At 47.9% G+C, this 16,803-nt stretch overlaps 1 pseudogene; it reads right to left on the minus strand.

Annotated features, from left to right (window-relative positions):
• Positions 1 to 15,488: 15,488 nt before the first annotated feature.
• On the minus strand, positions 15,489 to 16,416 carry LOC129678945 (glyceraldehyde-3-phosphate dehydrogenase-like; annotated as a pseudogene).
• Positions 16,417 to 16,803: the final 387 nt, after the last annotated feature.

The following is a 16,803-nucleotide window of genomic DNA, read 5'->3' on the forward strand; positions in this document are numbered from 1 at the left end:
ATCTATCTATCTATCTATCTATCTATCTATCTATCTATCTATCTATCTATCTATCATCTGCCTGTCAATCTAGCAATCATCTATCTATCTATCATCCATCTATCATCTATATTCTCTATCTCTTTGGAGATAGAGTCTTACTATATATCCTTGGATTGGGATTCAACAGACCACACTAACCTTGAACTCACGGAGCTCCACCTTCCTCTGCCTCCTAAACACTGGTATTAAAGATGTACACTGCTATGTCTAGGTGCTTTTTTCTTTAAAAATATTTCTCCTATCCATTCTCCAGCTCTACTCATCTCGTCTGCTATCTCTTCTCCACCGTCTGCCTATCTCTTTCATCACTTCCCGAATTCCAAGCCTGCACATATGAATGGGATTGCCAGGCCCGAGCACCAGAGAGCAAGTGTCCCTGCCCATCCCAGAAGTTAACAACACTCTTCGCCCTTCCAACAGAACAGAGCCATCCCATGCTGGAAACCTGCCCAGCCTCCTGCTTCCTACTGGCACGGCGAACAAAGACCTCTGAAGAGAGCACCTCCCTATGGCATGCTAAACGCAGGACAGAGGAAATAGGAAAAGTCTCCCTCTGACCCAGGAGCAAGAGGCAGAGCTGCACCCCACCCACAGGAATTGAGCGGAAGTCATCCATCTGCGGACCACGTCAGCAAACCTTGCTGCCTAAAGGAAGTCTATGCAAACCCAAAGGCTCTTTATGCAAGAGTGCACACACTGTACCATAGACACCACCAGCCCCCAGAGGCCCTTTTCCTCATTCCTTGTAGGCCTTTTTCCTTCACCACTTATTAGTGGCCTCTAGTCAACAGCTACAGGCTCAGAGAGCTTGACGGCGCCAGGAAACACATCAGAAGCCCCAGTCTTGAAGGTCAGAAGTGATTTAACCCATGAAGCCCAGAAAATCGAAAGCTGTTATGGGAACCCCTGTGGGTCTGTGCACACAAGCATTCCCTGCATTTGTTATGCAGACCAGACATGTAGTGTTTTTCTCTTATTGGTCCTGGGCAGCATCCCAGGTGTCCGGTGTACAGAGGCCAGCAAGGTGGGGATGTCAAGGCCTCGCAAGAACTTCCTGCCACAGGGTAGGGGAAAGAGCATCCTTTTGGTGCGGGAAGGCTGGGAGTTCCACTGTCACCTTGAAGGAGACTATGCTTTGCAATATAGAACCTGTATTCTGCCTTGTGGTTCTGTCTTGGGGTGTGTCTGGCACCCCAGTCTTTCCTTGGAGGGGGCTATGGCTACTGTTTGACATGTAGGAAGAAGAATGCAATCAGGCTACTGTCTCACTCTCCCCCAGTTGGCAGGTTTCACAGCCATGTCCCTGTTCAGACCTCTGTACCACATTACCCCAAGGGCAGGAGTATTTAGGGACACTCCTTCCCCTGTGTGTGTTGCTTCAGAGCCCACGGAGACCATTGTGGAGTTCACCACACGTATCAGAGACAATTAAAGCTTGGCCCTTCCTCCTCCAGCTCTCTTCCTCATGTCCTAACCTTCTTTTGAACTCAGCATTCCATTCTTGCTTCTTTCATACAAGAATAGTTTGTAAGCCTGGTGGCACAGGCCTGGATCCGAGCCACTCAGGAGACTAAGGATGGAGGGCTGTGAGTTCCATGCCTGTCTAGGCTACAGAGCAAGGTGAAGGACAGCCCGAACACTCAGTGAGACTCTGTCTCAGAATAAAAGGAAAACAAGGGCCTAAGTTAGTTCAGTGGCACAAAATGTTCCTAGCAAGCATGAGACCTTAGGTTCAATCCCTAGTCATGGGGAAGAAGAGAAGGAGATGGGAGGGGAGGGGAGGTAAGGGGGAGGGAGAGAAACAAAGGAAAGGAGAAAGGAGGGGAGAAAAGGGAAGGAAAAGGTGGGAGAGAGAAGAGAAGCAGGGCGTGGGGGGAGGAGAGGAGAGGGGAGAGAGGAGAGAAGGAGAAGGGAGGGAAGAAACAGAGAAAAGGAAAAGTGGTTTTACAGTACCTTTCATTAGCTAAGCAACATGCTGGTTGCTAGGGCCCAGAGGGTCCTAAGGAAAGCCTGTCTCTGATCCAGGAGAGCTTACATCTAAGGAGGCTGGTTGGCAGATCTGCAAGGCAGAGCCCAGCATATGCTGATTTTTGTGGGGACAGATGATGGCTCAGAGCGCTGTAAGGAATAGTTCTAAGAATTTGGGGGGAGGGGCTATCCATGAGAAGGTAGGAGAGGACTCTAGCATAATGCAAGATAGCACAGAGCAACATGAACCGCACTAGTGGCTCAAGCTAGGTTGTAACCACTGCTCTTCTGTTTTGATTTTCATCTCAGTGCTGTGATTCACATCTAAGTGTCATCTTCCTGCAACCTTATCGGTCTTTTTTTCTTCCTCTCCAGCTTCTGAGGCATCGCTAATCTGGCAGAGGCATCGCTTTTGAGGAATGTACATCTGCTCTGCCAGGCCTGCCGAAGATAAGCCAGGCTGCTCTGTCCTCCAGCCCCTTTCCACACACCTGAACCTTAGCAGCAGGCCACTGGCTGCTGATGGCAGCCCCTGGTCCCCGTGCTCCACCGTTCACTCAGACGTAAGCATTTTCAAACACAGACCAGAGCTGCTGGGCCAGCCATGGACTCCTGAGGGATGGTGCAGCCTGAAGGACGACTGGCTCTGTCTGGCTGAGAGGTGCCCTGCGGCCTCCATCTCTGTCTCCTGTCTCCTTCTTTAAGAACAGCTGGGCTCAGGAAGCCGAGTCCATACCAGATGGTGAGCATGGCAGAGTGAGTCAGGCTGTGCCCAGCCCCACAGCCCCTGACATGAGGCAGGGCTCAAAAAATGCACACCCAGCAAAAAGCAAACAGAGGGAAAACACAGTGAGGACCAGGGAACACAGTGGTGGTCTTGGAATAGATGGAGGATCTGAGAGAGATACAGAGACAGAGAGAGAGAGAGAGACAGAGCGAGAGAGAGGCAAAGGCCTCCTGTGTTGCAAAAGATTCAAAGAGAAGTTTCTTCAGGAGTACTGACCACATGACCATTTCTGTGCTGAGGCAAGAATGAGTACAACTTAATTTTTTTTTTTTTTTGGGACTTTTTATTTTGAAACAATTCTAAAATTGTAGAAGAATGGCAGTCACCAGAACTGATGATGCTAATACGTATACAGTGGTACCAGAGACACTAATTTCTAACATTGCCACCCGTGTTTGCTCTTGTTTTGTGACCCTGACAGTCTCAGAGGTTTACACACATAGCAAGCCCTCAGCTTGGACCTGTATGGCATCTTCTATAGTTGGGCCATGTTGCAGGTTTGGGGAATGAATTGCATGGTGGCAGAAGTTCAGGGCAGCAACGTGTCTTGTCCCTGGTGAAGCTGATTTTTGGTCGCTTGGCTAATCTGAGGCCTGTAGTGTCACCTCCTGTATAGCTACTGTCTGCACCCCTCATACTCTAGGCCCAGCCCCCCCCCCCGTCAAGGTCGGGGGAACTAGCCTTCCCACCTGCAGGCTTGTCAAGAGAATTCCTCAGTTCCAGGTCATGGCAACACTGTTCTTTCTGTTGTGGGCCAGTGAAGATGATTCAGTGACCAGTTGCAAAGTGAATAGAGAAGCTGCCAGAGTTTTAGAATAGTGTGTCTGCGCGTGTCCATGTGTTGTTCGGTACACCTTGAGTTTTGTTTGTTTGTTTGACAGGATTTCTCACTGGAGCAAAGATCACGGAGTGAGAGAGACTAACTGGACTCTGAGCCCCAGGGACCCTTCTGTCCCCGCCTCTCCAGGACTGAGATTACAAACGTGCCACCCATGCCCAAGTTTTTTACATGTGTGCTAGGGGATCAAACTCATGTCTTTGTTTTCAAACCAAGCACTTCACTGACTGAGCTGTCTCCCTAGCCCAAGTCTAAGATAATTTTTTTTTTTTAAATCCTTTTAAAACGTGTTATCAACTATTCTTTCCTCGGGTTGCCTTTACTGACAAAACATATCTTGGCCAAAAAGGTCATTATGAAGTCAGTTCCACCATCCCACCTCCTGAACACCCAAAAAGCCAGACAGTTTCATTCAAAAACAAATAAGGTAGAGAGAGCAACAGCCAGACCTTGACCTTGAGCCAGATGGTGCCTGTGTTACCACCGACCTTGCTGGCCTCTGCCCAGTGGCTTCCTTTCTAGCAGGCTGGGGGACCTGCTGGTGGCCCCACAGCTGGTCTTGCCCATCCCCAGCTACCTTGTCCCACAGCGCATGTCCTCTGTGGGACCTTCATTACCCTTTCCACCTCAGAGCCACAGACACGCAATCCACCCTGGGTGGGTAAGCTTTTACAAATGCAAAGACCTCCCAGGGACCCAACAGCGGGGTGCCTTCCATAGCCTCATCCCGCAGAACACAGGGATGCCATTGTGACACCACAGTCCCTGTCCACTGGCCCATCCCTCAGAGCCCCGTTCATGTCATGGAGAGAGCCCAGAGGCCAGCTGACAGACCTACCTCCTGGGCTTCAGTAGCTTCTCACCATGGCTCTTCAGATCTCGGGGTGCACGTGGTTGACAAACCTTCTAACGGTGACCAGGAGTTCTGGACCCAGTTAGGAAAAACCAGTCCCATCCCCAGATGGATTCTTCTCCTCTCAGTGTGCTTGTGGCTTCCGGCCAGCAGCACACAGACGTGTGCGTGCCCCTTGCTGTGTTCGGACCTCCATCAGCCGCCCCAAGGAGCAGCTCAATGTGAGCCCCACCCTCCAGCCAAGCCTTCTGGAGGCTTCTGGCTCCTCAGCCCCAGAGGTGTTCCTGAAGAAGTTCCACGGACACCTGACCTTCAGCCTCACCGGTCATGATGCCCTCTGCCGCCTCAGTTTTCTCAGGGGTTTTGGTTTCGCCACGTGATTGGCGTCTTCCCTCAGCTGTTTTGTCAGGGGCAACACACCTCCAACTAACTCTAGGAAGGATTTTTCAGTGGGCTCTGTCCGGGCCACCTGTGGGAACTAGGGCTGTGCCCTCACAGTCTGTTGGTTTTGCTTTGCTTTTAAATGATGCTAATATTGGTTTGGTCACAGGAGACTGTGAGCGTTCAGTGGCAGGATGGGTGTGACTAGAGTGTACAGAATTGGTGCATAATGTACGAATCCCCCATGTTTGGTAGTGCTGGTGCCAGTGTGTGATTCTGGCCTCAGAGGCTCTTCAACTGACCACTTTATTTGACAACGAAAACTAAGAGAAGAGACGGTGACATGACAGGAGAAGGACTGTGACACTATGGTTAGGTGTATCCTTTCCCACATCGGTCAAGGGACAAATGGAGCCAAGAAGGTTGTTGAGAGGACCTGCTGGCCCAGCAGGCATCATGGACCACTGATCACCCGCTCATTTAGGCCTCTGAGGGAGCCAGAAGGAAGGTCTTTCCTTCTCCTTACTGTCTAAGAGCCTTGATGGAATATGCCATAGGTCTGCCAGTTTCTACATCACAGGCCATAATCTGTCTTCTTATTAGAGCTTCCTTTTGGGGAGTTTAGGGCTAAGAGCATTCACTGCAAGTCTATGCAGGAAAGAGCTATCAGAAGCTCTTTGCAGTGGGGCATGGATCTCTTGGGTTCTAAGGACTGTTGTTTTGTCCCCAAAAGTTTCAAAGGAACATGGCTAAATGTTCCTGTCCAAGTATTTAGGACAGAGTAAACAGCCGGAGTGTTCAGCTGCAACAAACAGGCACAGGCATGCGAAAATCAAAGGAACATCTCAGAAATCATTCCTCAGCTGTCAGTTTGTTTGTTTGTTTGTTTGTTTTTTTGTTTTGTGGGCCCGATTCCTCATTGGATTTAAACTTGCCAAACTGGATAAGATTGCTAGCCAGTGAGCTCCAGGAATCCTCCTGTCTATGCTTTCTCCAAGCTTGGATCATAAGCACACACCAACTTTTATTTTTAAAGTGAGTTCTGAGGGCCATACTCAGCTCCATCTGCTTGCAAAAAAAAAGCACTTTACCAACTGAACTATCTCCCCAGACCTTGAGCAGAGAATGTTTGGACCACTTTTGTGCACCTGAACCTGAGGCTAGGGGAATATGAAGGGAAGTCAGGGATCCAGTTTCCTCTCACACTGGTTCATCTATCTAGGGATAGAGTGGGGGAGATGGGAGAGTTTGCTGAGAGGAGAGAGATCTTGTTTTTCTTATGGCTTTGGCCTTGGTATAGTCTAAGGAAAACTCACCCTTCTATTTAACACAGACTTTGGAAGTATACACACACACACACACACACACACACACACACACACACACTCCAGCAACCACTCAGAAAAGAGCAAGGAAATTGTGTTGCTGCTGGTTTCAGATGTCTGAGCAGAAGTGAAAGCTAATTTTAGTCATTTTTACCCTCACAAAGTCTCAGGGCCCCTGAGAAAACTGGTGGGGAAAGGACCCAGGGGAGATGGTAAAGGGTGAGTATCAGGTTAAACAGTTATAAAATGTCAGACATTTTGTCAAGTTAGGGATCCTCCAAGAGGTCTTTTCCAGGAAGGACTAAGAGCAGACCCTAGCTTTGATGTTCCTGGATCTGTGTTCAGCCTGGCTGCCTCCCCTCAGTCATCCCCCCCCCCCCGCATTTATTTTTGTGCGTTTGAGGTGTCTTATGCAAAACTCAGGGCTCTCTTTCCATGACTCTACACCAACCTCCTGATAACAACTCACTATAATTAATGTGAACAAGAGAATAGTCAAGTTGAAAAAAATGTTAAGATAACCCAAGCCAAGATTCAGCTCTAAGATGGTAGCATGAGACAGTGAGAGAGTATATGGAGACAACAAGTATAATATTAGAAAAAATTGTCAACAAAACAAACACAAAGAACACCATTCAGATGGCTGGGAAATGACCAGTCATTAAGAACTTCTGTGGTGCCAGGATGGCTACTAATCTTATGGTGTTACCCATCCCCCAGTGTTAAGGAAAATCATAGGTTTGTTAGTACCCCATGGTAGGCTTGGTCCATAGGCCAATGAAAACCAGGTAAAGGAAGCAGGTTTGGTGTGTGTGTGGGGGGGTGGGGGTGGAGGAAAAAGCCTGCAGTTATTAGGTTAAAGGTTATGTATTCCATTGTAGACAAGAAGTGGGAAAAATTACAACTTTCCTGGAGTGAGGTTATAGCTTTGATCCAGGGTGAAAAGAAACTCATCCAGAAGTGGAAGATCCTTCAGGCAAGGCGGCTGTGATGGAGCCAAGATAACAAAATCTCTTTACACACCCCAAACAAGCATGGTTGAGGCTGTAGTGGATGGGAAGGTGGGGGAGATCCAAGAGAGTACAGCCAAAGTGAGACCAAAGAGAGGTGGGAGGTCTTGATGTACTGCTGTTTCTCCAACCACGCCCGGCTCGGACAGCTGAGTGCGGAGGACTTCCTGTTCAAGATGTCTGAGCATGTGCTCTGTTAAAATGATTGTCTTATAATGCAAAACAAAACAAAACAAAACAAAAAAAAAACTAGACCCTTGGAGGGTAAAAAGTAAAGCAAAAGGGTTGGAGAGATGGCTCAGTGGCTAAGAGTACTTGCGACTCTTGCAGAGGACCTGAATTTGGTTTCAAGTCCCCATGTCTGCTGGCTCACAACTGCCTATAACTCCATCTCCAAGACGACCCAAGACCTCTGGCTTCCACAGGTGCCTGAACACACATGCACAGAGGCACAGACACACATACAGATCACTGAAAGTAGTAAAAAAAATAAAGTAAATTCGGACACTGCACTGCACAGAGATAATAAAACAGCATGCAGGGGCTCGTTTTGTAAACTAAGTCCAACTAAGTTTCTGAAACCAAACACCAGGAACTTTCAGGAGAATCAAACAAGACCAGAATCATTGTGACACAATGCCCAATTTTCAACAAAGGTTACCAAACATGAGAACAAAACAAAAACAAAAAACAAGTGACCAGAAAACAAGGCAAATCCATCAAGAAAGTCTAAGAAGACTTGGAAGTTACTATAGAAGATGTTCATGGAATTAAAGGAAGATTCTCAAAGGTGTAAAGTGTTAAATTTCACGTTGATTCATCAGCAAATAGGCACTCTCAACAGAGAAATGGAAATTATAGTAGATAATAATCAAACAAATAGGCTGAGGATATAGCTCAGTGGTTAAAGAATTTTCCTAGCACACACAGGCCCTGGGTTTGATTCCCAGTACTATAAAATATAATAAACAATAAAGAGGATTTCTGGAGCTATGAATTACCAAAGCTGAAGCTGAAAAGCCATGAGCCAGGCCTGTGCCTACAGCTGAAAGACTGAGAACTGACATAAAGTCACATTACCTGAAAAACTACAGTTCAGTCTCAGAAGGGTCAGATGAAACAGCTCAAAGTGTGGGCCCTAGGGAGCCGGAATGGTAGTGGGTGGAAGGTTAAGAGAATTCTTTCCTGCTGTGTGGTTACCAAGAGAAAGAACAGCAGGCTCCCACTGCAGGCTGGGAACTCCCTCTGAAGTCACAGATGCAATGATCCTTTGACTATATTGTCTCATTCTCCTAGACTGCTAAGCTTCTGTTGAGAAATATGCTTAGAGCGAACTGCGGGCTCCCTTGTTTCTTTCCCTTTCTGCTTTCTCTTCCTCTAAGAACTCACTTTGCTTCTGGCTTTTGACAGTTTATTAAAGTGTGCCTTGAGGTAGCTGTTTTGGACTAGTCCTCTTTGGGATCCTTTGAGCTTCATGCATCTGGATATCCATTTCCTTCCAAGTTTTAGTTTTTGGCCAACATTTCTCTAAATAGTTTTTCTATGTGTTCCTTTCTTCCTCCCCTATTAGGGTTATGACAGGGTGTCTGTAGGCTTGCTGGATGCTTGTGGTGTTTTCCTCCTCTGACTCTAAATATCTTATCTTAGGGTTTGCTGACTCTTTCAACATGGTGAGGTCTTCTGGGGATGGTTGTGATAAAAAAAAAAAGTTTCACTTTACTCTGGGTGTTTGTTCTTTAGTTCCAGAATTCATTTCCTACTCTGTGGCATCTCTCTGTTGAACTTCGAATTTTATTATTCAAGCACCTTCTTCTAATATTGTTCAGCTGTCTCTTTTCTGGCTGAGCTTCTTTAAAACCATTATTTCAAATTTTTTGACAGGCATTCTGAAGAGTCACATTGCTTTATTTGGAAGTAAGTTTATTGTGTCTTATGGTGGTATATGTTTTGTGTGTGTGTGTGTGTGTGTGTGTGTGTGTTGTAGTCTTGTGTTGGTATCTGCACATTTGAGGAGGCAGACACCTCTTCCCAATGAGTGGACTGTCTTTGGTAGGGAAAGATCTTTGTCTAAGAGCCACCTCAAAGGTCCTGGCTAAGTGTGGTGTGGGAACTGCCAGGTTCAAGGATGTACAGGGAGATGGTGTCCAGAGAAGTTGATTGGTGAGTGGGTACTGGTGACAATAGGGCCACTAGACAGGCACCCAAGCTGCAATGCTTGCATGCATGAGTCTGTACTGGAAAGTTCCAGAAGGCCAGTGAGGGGAGGTTTGGCTCTAAGGAAGCAGAGTTGGGTAGGTTCTGGGCAGCCCCGTTAGCTTTGGCCTTCAGTGGCAAAAGCCGTGAGAGACCACAATAGCAGCAAAGGTGCTAAGACCCTCAGTGGATCCCAGGACTTCCATTTTCACACATGGAAGAAAGTCCTGGCCAAGGAGAAACTTCTTAGCACTGAGCTGTACTGGCCTGGGTTGGGACAGTGTACTCAAAATGCTTTCTGTGTAATTCTTGAAGTCACTCCCCAAGTTACATACTCCTCTGAGGGACTGCGGCTTCCTAACTACTCCAGAGCTCTCCAGGACCTATTTTCGTCTGTGGTCATTGTGAAATCATTGTTTTTTGTGGATAAACAAAGGGTGGGAACTCCCAGACTGCCATCTTGCTGACATCATCTCACCTCTGTTTCATTTCTTAAATGTTAGTGTTTGACCAACCAAGTTGATTTTCAATGCTTCTCAAGCCTCAGGACCCACGGAGCAAAAGAGAACGCTGGTGTGGAGTTTTGGGAAAGGAGTTTGTTAAACACAGGAAGAAGCTGAATCCAACAGGGGAGGTGGCGGGTTGTGGTGTGAAGCCGAAGTCCCAGTTCATGAACCGTCGGAGTCCCAGTGTGCCCCCCCCCCCAACTGTCTGAACCTCAACTTCCCCATTTTTTAGAATTAAGACAGTAAAAACAGCTCTTGGGGTTATTGTGACACTGGGTCTGTGAAGTATGTGGCCCTCAGATATACTCAGAAAATGTTTATTACTTCTAAGCATCACAAGTCTTTTCACACGAGTCCTTGTGGGTTTCTTGATGGCTGAGAGCTTGGAGCTGCCCTACCTCCTTGAAGAGCACTTCCCTGTCTTAAAATGTGGGTGATGTTAACATCTGTCTTTCAAGGTTTTCAGGTCCCTAGCATGGTGACCCCACCAATGTATGTCAGAGGTGACTCTCACCCGGGCCCCATCTGTCTGTGGCTTGCAGGCTCTGGCAGCGGCCTGTCAGCCTGCTCACCTTACCTCAAAGTGCCCCCAGGAAATTGTCCTGGGTATATACTTCTCCAGACCCCAGGCTCCATTACAACCTCACTTGGGAGGGCCAGCCTATTGGTGTGAATGGTGTGAGACCGCTCCACTCCCTGCCCCAGGCAGGAGCTCCTATGAGTCCCTCTCCAGCAGGATGAATGTAGACTCTCTCTGCCCCTCTCCATGGCTAGCCCCAAAGGGTCAGGGCACTGGTGGTCTAGACAGTCACCTCCTCTGACCAATTCTCACGCTCTATTCCTTCTCTCCCGTGACCACTGTTTTGCCTTCTTGACTGCACTTGTCACTCTCTAGAGGAACTTGTAAGGAGACTTTGTTCATTAGCTTATTTGATTGCCGGTGCCTTTCTTCACACACTAGGATAAAGGTTAAGACTCACAAGAAGAGATAGTGATGTCTTTCCTGCCACTGTACCTGTAATTGCCTCCAACGGTCATTTTGATGTACTTGATCACAATTGTTGAGTAAGTGACTGAGGGAATTGCCATATCTGGGTCTCATCACCCCAATTTTACAGGGTTAAGAAAGGGACTACTTTTTCTTAAAGTTAAAAGCCAGGGGGACAGTTGCACAGGGCCAAATTCTAGGCTTTCCCATCTGCAATCCAGTCCTCTTTTCTCTCCAACATTTGCTTCTTGGAAAACCCTTTCCAGAACTCCATTCCACAATCCCACTAATGACTGGTTTTAGAGCAGCCTTGCTGGGAGTGTCCAATCCGGGAGGCTAAGCAGCTGGCCACAAACTAAGCTTTCTTGGTAACTTAAAGGTCAGAAGCCTTTGCATTCAGCCACAGCTAGCCCTCCTGAGACCCCACGTAACATCCTGGCTACAGGTCCCATCCTGGTGAGCTGTGGTGCAGTTCCTGAAAGCTCTTTCAGGCCTTGGGACCTAGGTGCTTTCCCCAGAGCAGTAGTAGGTACAGGTACTAATCCAGGGTCACTCCATAGGACACCAAACACATAAAGGAACAGACTGGATCAGGGGTTGGGCTGGGCAGGCACAGTGGCTCCAGGAGTTGGAACTGGTGGATTCTCTCTAGGGAAGAAGAGGCCACTTCTCCATCAAGGGCAGGAATCCAGGATGCCTCAGCAGCAAGTGGTACCTCCTAATTAACTGCTTGGGTTCTAGATCCTTCTGTACCTGCCACTACGTATCACCTTCACTTCTCATTCGTGACTCACCTCGTTGTTTTGTGCCTTAACAAAATTCCCTGTATAACACACCATGGAACATATTTCTTAAAAGTGTGGAGTTAAGGGAACAAGTCAAAAGGGAAATAAGAGTGAAAAGATTAAGGAGTGTGGGAGAGAAGGACAAACTAGCCACGGCCTCTTGAAAAACTTCTCTGCTTGCTGAGGGGACACTCCTGACTTTGAGCCTTCTAGAGCCCAGAGTGGAGAGCACACACAGGCTGAGCCACCAGCGTCCAGAAGGGAAAAGCAGACCAGTGCCTCTCAGAGACCTACTCCTCTTGGGACTGAAACAGCAAGATCATCTTCCCAGTGTTCCCAAGTGTCTGGTGGGTCTCTTTGCTGGAGACATCATAGACATAGCCTTTCCAACCCTGATGGCTAAGCTGGAGAGCAAAGCTCCTTGGCCATTTCCTAGCACATAATAACGGCATGATGTGGGCTAGCAGGGACTAGGCGGGGGATTAAGAGCAAACAGGAGAAGGTATGGCCCTGTATAAAGACCCTTTCTGCCTTGGGGACTTGGTGAGGCAGGCTGCAGGCAAGTCACTTTAACCCCGAGCTTCAGTTTTTCCCATCTACAGAGAGCAAACAAAACTGTCACCTTTGTTTGCAAAATGTGCGGCTGGCGATAGGTTATGAAGTTACAGTTAAAATAACATGGCACTCACTGACTCAGAAATGGCCAGGTTGATGAACTGAATAGAATGATCTACATTTATACTAAAATAAGTTAAAACGTTGGTGTTTTAAATTAGTGGAGAAAAGAAAAATGACCCTGAAAAGAATGTTAAGGGATTTGGATATATTTGTACAAAAACAAAACAATAAAGTATATATTGAGCCTCACTGGTAACCAGAGAAAGAAAAATACCACTGGGTTCTGTCCTCCCCTCCTAGCCTGGCTCTCAGGAGTCAGCTTGGGTGATAAGTCATCACAGTGGGGCCTACTGGTGGGATCTGTGTGGTTCATTATATCTCTACAGTGAGGAAGTTGTGCTGGAGAAGTACAGGGAGGCTGGAGGCGAGCACAGTGTCCAGGCCGGAACACCTGGAATGCCCGTCAGTAAGGGAAGGCCAGATCTGCGCACAGCAGCGGCAAGTTCCTGCAGCAGAGAAAGAAACTTTGTGGAATCACACCTATGGCCAATGGCAGCTGGGATTCGGGCACTGAGCTCCACACTGAGCTTCAAGTAGGGTCAAATGGGATCTTCTGCTTTGATGCAGAAAGGAATTTCCTGAAGAGTCAGTGAGAAACAGCTTTGGCATTGATTTCAGAAATAGAAAAAGTGCTCAGGGAAAGGATGGATATGAGTTTCTCAAAGAAGAATCTCAGTTGTCTCAGTATTAGCCACAGTGTAGCTTTCTGGTGGTTCTCAAGTCACACCAAGTCACACCTCAAAGGGTTGCTAAGAAAATTCTTTCTCTCGTTGTCTCTGTCTGCCTGCCTCTGTCTGTCTGTCTCTTTCTCTCTCTGTCTCTGTATGTGTCTGTGTCTGAATCTGTATGTGTCTCTGTACACACACGAATGCAGATGCCCATGTTGGCCAGAAGAGGACATCAGATCCCTTGAGCAATAGTTCTATATGGTCCCGTTGTGAGCCCTGTAGAACCAAACTCTGGTCCTCTGGAAGAGCAGGAAGCCCTCTGAACTGCTGAGTCATTTCTCCAAACCATATCACACTTTTAAAGATTTTAATTTTTAATTATGGGTGTGCAGGGGGATGAGGGAGTCTGTGTGCACATGAGTGCAGGTGCCCACAGGGCCCAGAGGCATTAGATTCTCCTGGAGCTGAAGTTATAGGCAGTTGTGAGCTGCCTGATGTGAGTACTAAGAATGGAACTCAGGTCTCCTGGAAAAACACTATGAGCTCTTAAAGATGGAGCCATCTCTCCAGTCTGTAGCATGCTTTTAAAAGCAGTATTCATTATAGGAACATATGAAAAAAAAAAGTGCCAAAACACAAATGGCAATTCACTATGTATGTTAGGAATGTGAATGATTTGTTACTTTTGGGACAGGGGCACTTGGCTTCATTAAAAAAAAAAAAAAATTCCACATCTAAAAAAATAAAATAAAAGTAAAAATCAAAGGTTCCAAGTGAAAAATCTAAATGCTTGAAACCAGTGGGTTAGTTGGTGTTGTTCCATTCGCAGCCATTGTTGTTAAGGTTGGGCCTGTGGTACATATCCACACTCTGACATTCCCCAGTTAGATCTATTAAGGTAAAGAGTCCCCCCCCCTTTTTTTTGAAAAAGGAATGTTCTAGAAGGGTCTAGAAAACCAGTGTTGGGGGACAAAAGGCTCCAGGGGTTCTAGGCATGATAGCAGACAGAGGACGAAGAGTAGATGTCCCCTTCAGAGAGGGGCCAGGGAGAAGGAGGGAACTTCATCTCATTCTTCCTCCCTGTGGCCAGTTCTTCTCCTCAGCTGTGGACGTTACGCTGCCTGCCCACACACGTGGAGAGAAGCAGCTCAGCCCCTTCAGCTCCCTGGGCAGACACCTTTCTTCCCTTGCCTGCCTTGGGAAACAAGCTCTGTGGTGGCACACGGACTGGGCCTAGAGTTTGCACACTGTGCGGTCTTCTTCACATCAGAGTTAGGCTGTCTGGCGTTGGGCCCTCAGTTGGTCTAAATTCAGCTTTCCATGGACCTGGGGACCCTACTTTGTCTTTAGTAGTCTCTCCCTTCCTACACCCCTATTTCTTTTCTAAAAACCTTGGCCTTGCCCTACACTTCAGCCCAAAGAAGTTTCCCACACAGGCTCATGGAGAGAGTGACTCAGGCCTAGTTGGTGGCGGTGTTTCTGAGCCAGAGACTACCTCAAGTCTCCTTCCCTCAGGCGAAAGTACTGGCCCATGAGAGATGATGTCAGACCCCGGAAATGTGCTGGCCCTGTGTTTCCTTCCTCAGGCTGCTTCAGCTCACAGGGTTCCAGAAGCCAGGTGCAAAGAGCTCTGAGCTCCGCAGCCCGAGCCAGGATGAACAGGGAGCCGGTTGTGTTTTCCCAACTTTTAACTACAGAGCAGAACCACTCAGCACTCTTGCCTGATATGAGCGTAAGGCCAGGGAAGAAGAAATACATGAGAGGGACAAGTCAGTCTGGGCAGGGACCCAGATGGCTGCACACTTGGAGCTGGAGGGCACAGTGAGGTGCCCCGGGCAGGCTGTGCCAGGCTAAGAGCAGAAGCACTGGAGAGGATGCAAGTCTCTAGCCTTAGCCTCTCCATCTATGGCTGTGTTTGCAGTTTACCCCTTCCTGATCCCCTGAAGATGGAGACAATATAATCCATACCCCCTTTTAGTCCTTAGAAAAGAGGAGAGGTCATAAAGGACCACTGAGAAGAAGGGAGACATCTGTCCCTGGCTTGCTACGGTCAGTTTAGAGGTGGGGGCAGCCAGCTTCCATTCCACAGCAGAGGTGGAGAAGTTAGCCAGGGAAATGTCTGCTGCTTCCATGGACCTCTCTTCTCACCCTGCTTCATCCCTAGTATAAAAGACAAAAGGCTCGGTTTGCCCTCTGCCCACCTCATCATCAGTAAATGCCCTTCCAGAACATGCTTGCATCAGTGAGTCCATACATCTCCCTCCATGCCTTTTGAGGGGAAGTGGGTGGAGGCTATGTTTTGATGGTATTCAAGAGAGTAGAGCTCTCCGATCTCCTCCCCTCCTTCTGGGGGTTTGTGAAGAAGGAGCTCAGTGTTAAAGGCTAAGTTGGGACAGGGACTCCTCAGCCATTGAGGACCTCTCACTTCCTCTCATGTTCTTGCCAGGGTGGGTAGTCTAGGGCTTCTTACTCCTTAGAGACCATGTAGGCTATGAGGTCCAGTGCCCTGTTGCGGCAGCCATATTCATTGTCATACCAGGAATTAAGTTTTACAAAGTTGTCATTGAGAGCAATGCGAGCCCAGCTTCAAGGGTGGAAAGGTGGGAGTCACATTTAAACTTGCAGGAGGCAACCTAGTCCTCAGTGTATCCCAGCATACCCTTTAGAGGGTTCTTCACTGCCTGCCTCTCCCCATTCTTGATGTCATCATATTTGGAAGCTTTTTCCAGGTGGCATGTCAGATCCACAACAGACACATTGGGGGTAGGAACACAGAAGTCCATGGCAGTGAGCTTCTTTTTCAGCTCTGGGATGACCTTGCCACAGCCTTAGCAACATCAGCGGATGTAGGGATGACATTCTGGGCAGCCCCAGGGTCATCGTGTCACAGCTTTCCAGAGGGGTCCTCTGGTGGCAGTGATGGCATGGACTGTGGTCATGAATCCTTCCACAATGTCAAAGTTGTTGCGGGTGGCCTTGGCCAGGGGGGCTAAGCAGGTGGTGGTGCATTGTTCACAATCTTAAGTGAGTTGTCGTACTTCTTGTGGTTCACATCCATTGCAAACATGGGGCATCCATTCCCGGCCTTCTCCACAGTGGTGAAGATGCCAGACTCCACGCCATACTTGGCACCAGCACCACCCTATTGGATGCTGGCAGGATCTTGCTCCTGGAAGATAGAGACAACCTTTCTATTGATGACAAGTTTCCCTTTCTCAGCCTTGACTGTGTCATGGAACTTGCCATGGGTAGAGTCATACTGAACCATGTAGACCATGTAGAGGTCAGTGAAGGGGTCAGTGAAGGCAACAATGTCCACTTATCTACAACTGAAGGAAGCCCTGGTAACCAGATGCCCCATAAGGCCAAATCTGTTCACTCTGACCTTCACCATCAGAGTGTCAGGGATGAGGCTGGCACTTCATGAAAAGATGAGGATGTCTCTGGAATGGAGACAGAGAGTCCTCCCTGCCTTCTTTAACAGGAAAATAGACACAGGTGATAAGAACACATAACATTCATGAGCCTGTTCACCTACACAGCATCTTTCACACTCCACCCCTGTGCTAGGCACCAGGAACATTCTGGAACAGAAATGAACACTCTACCATCCCCAAACTTACAGAACTTGAAATTTCCAGAAAAGGCAGATGAGAGATGAAAGACCACAGGGGTGTGTCACAGTATTGCCTTGTCCTGGACGACAGGGAAAATAGGTCCTCCAGGAGCAGCAATGTGTGTGTGTGTGTGTGTGTGTGTGTGTGTGTGTGTGTGTGTGTGT

This window comes from Psammomys obesus, unplaced genomic scaffold (genome assembly GCF_907164565.1).
Source record: "Psammomys obesus unplaced genomic scaffold, mPsaObe1.curated_primary_1811, whole genome shotgun sequence".
In the NCBI taxonomy this organism is placed as follows: domain Eukaryota; kingdom Metazoa; phylum Chordata; class Mammalia; order Rodentia; family Muridae; genus Psammomys; species Psammomys obesus.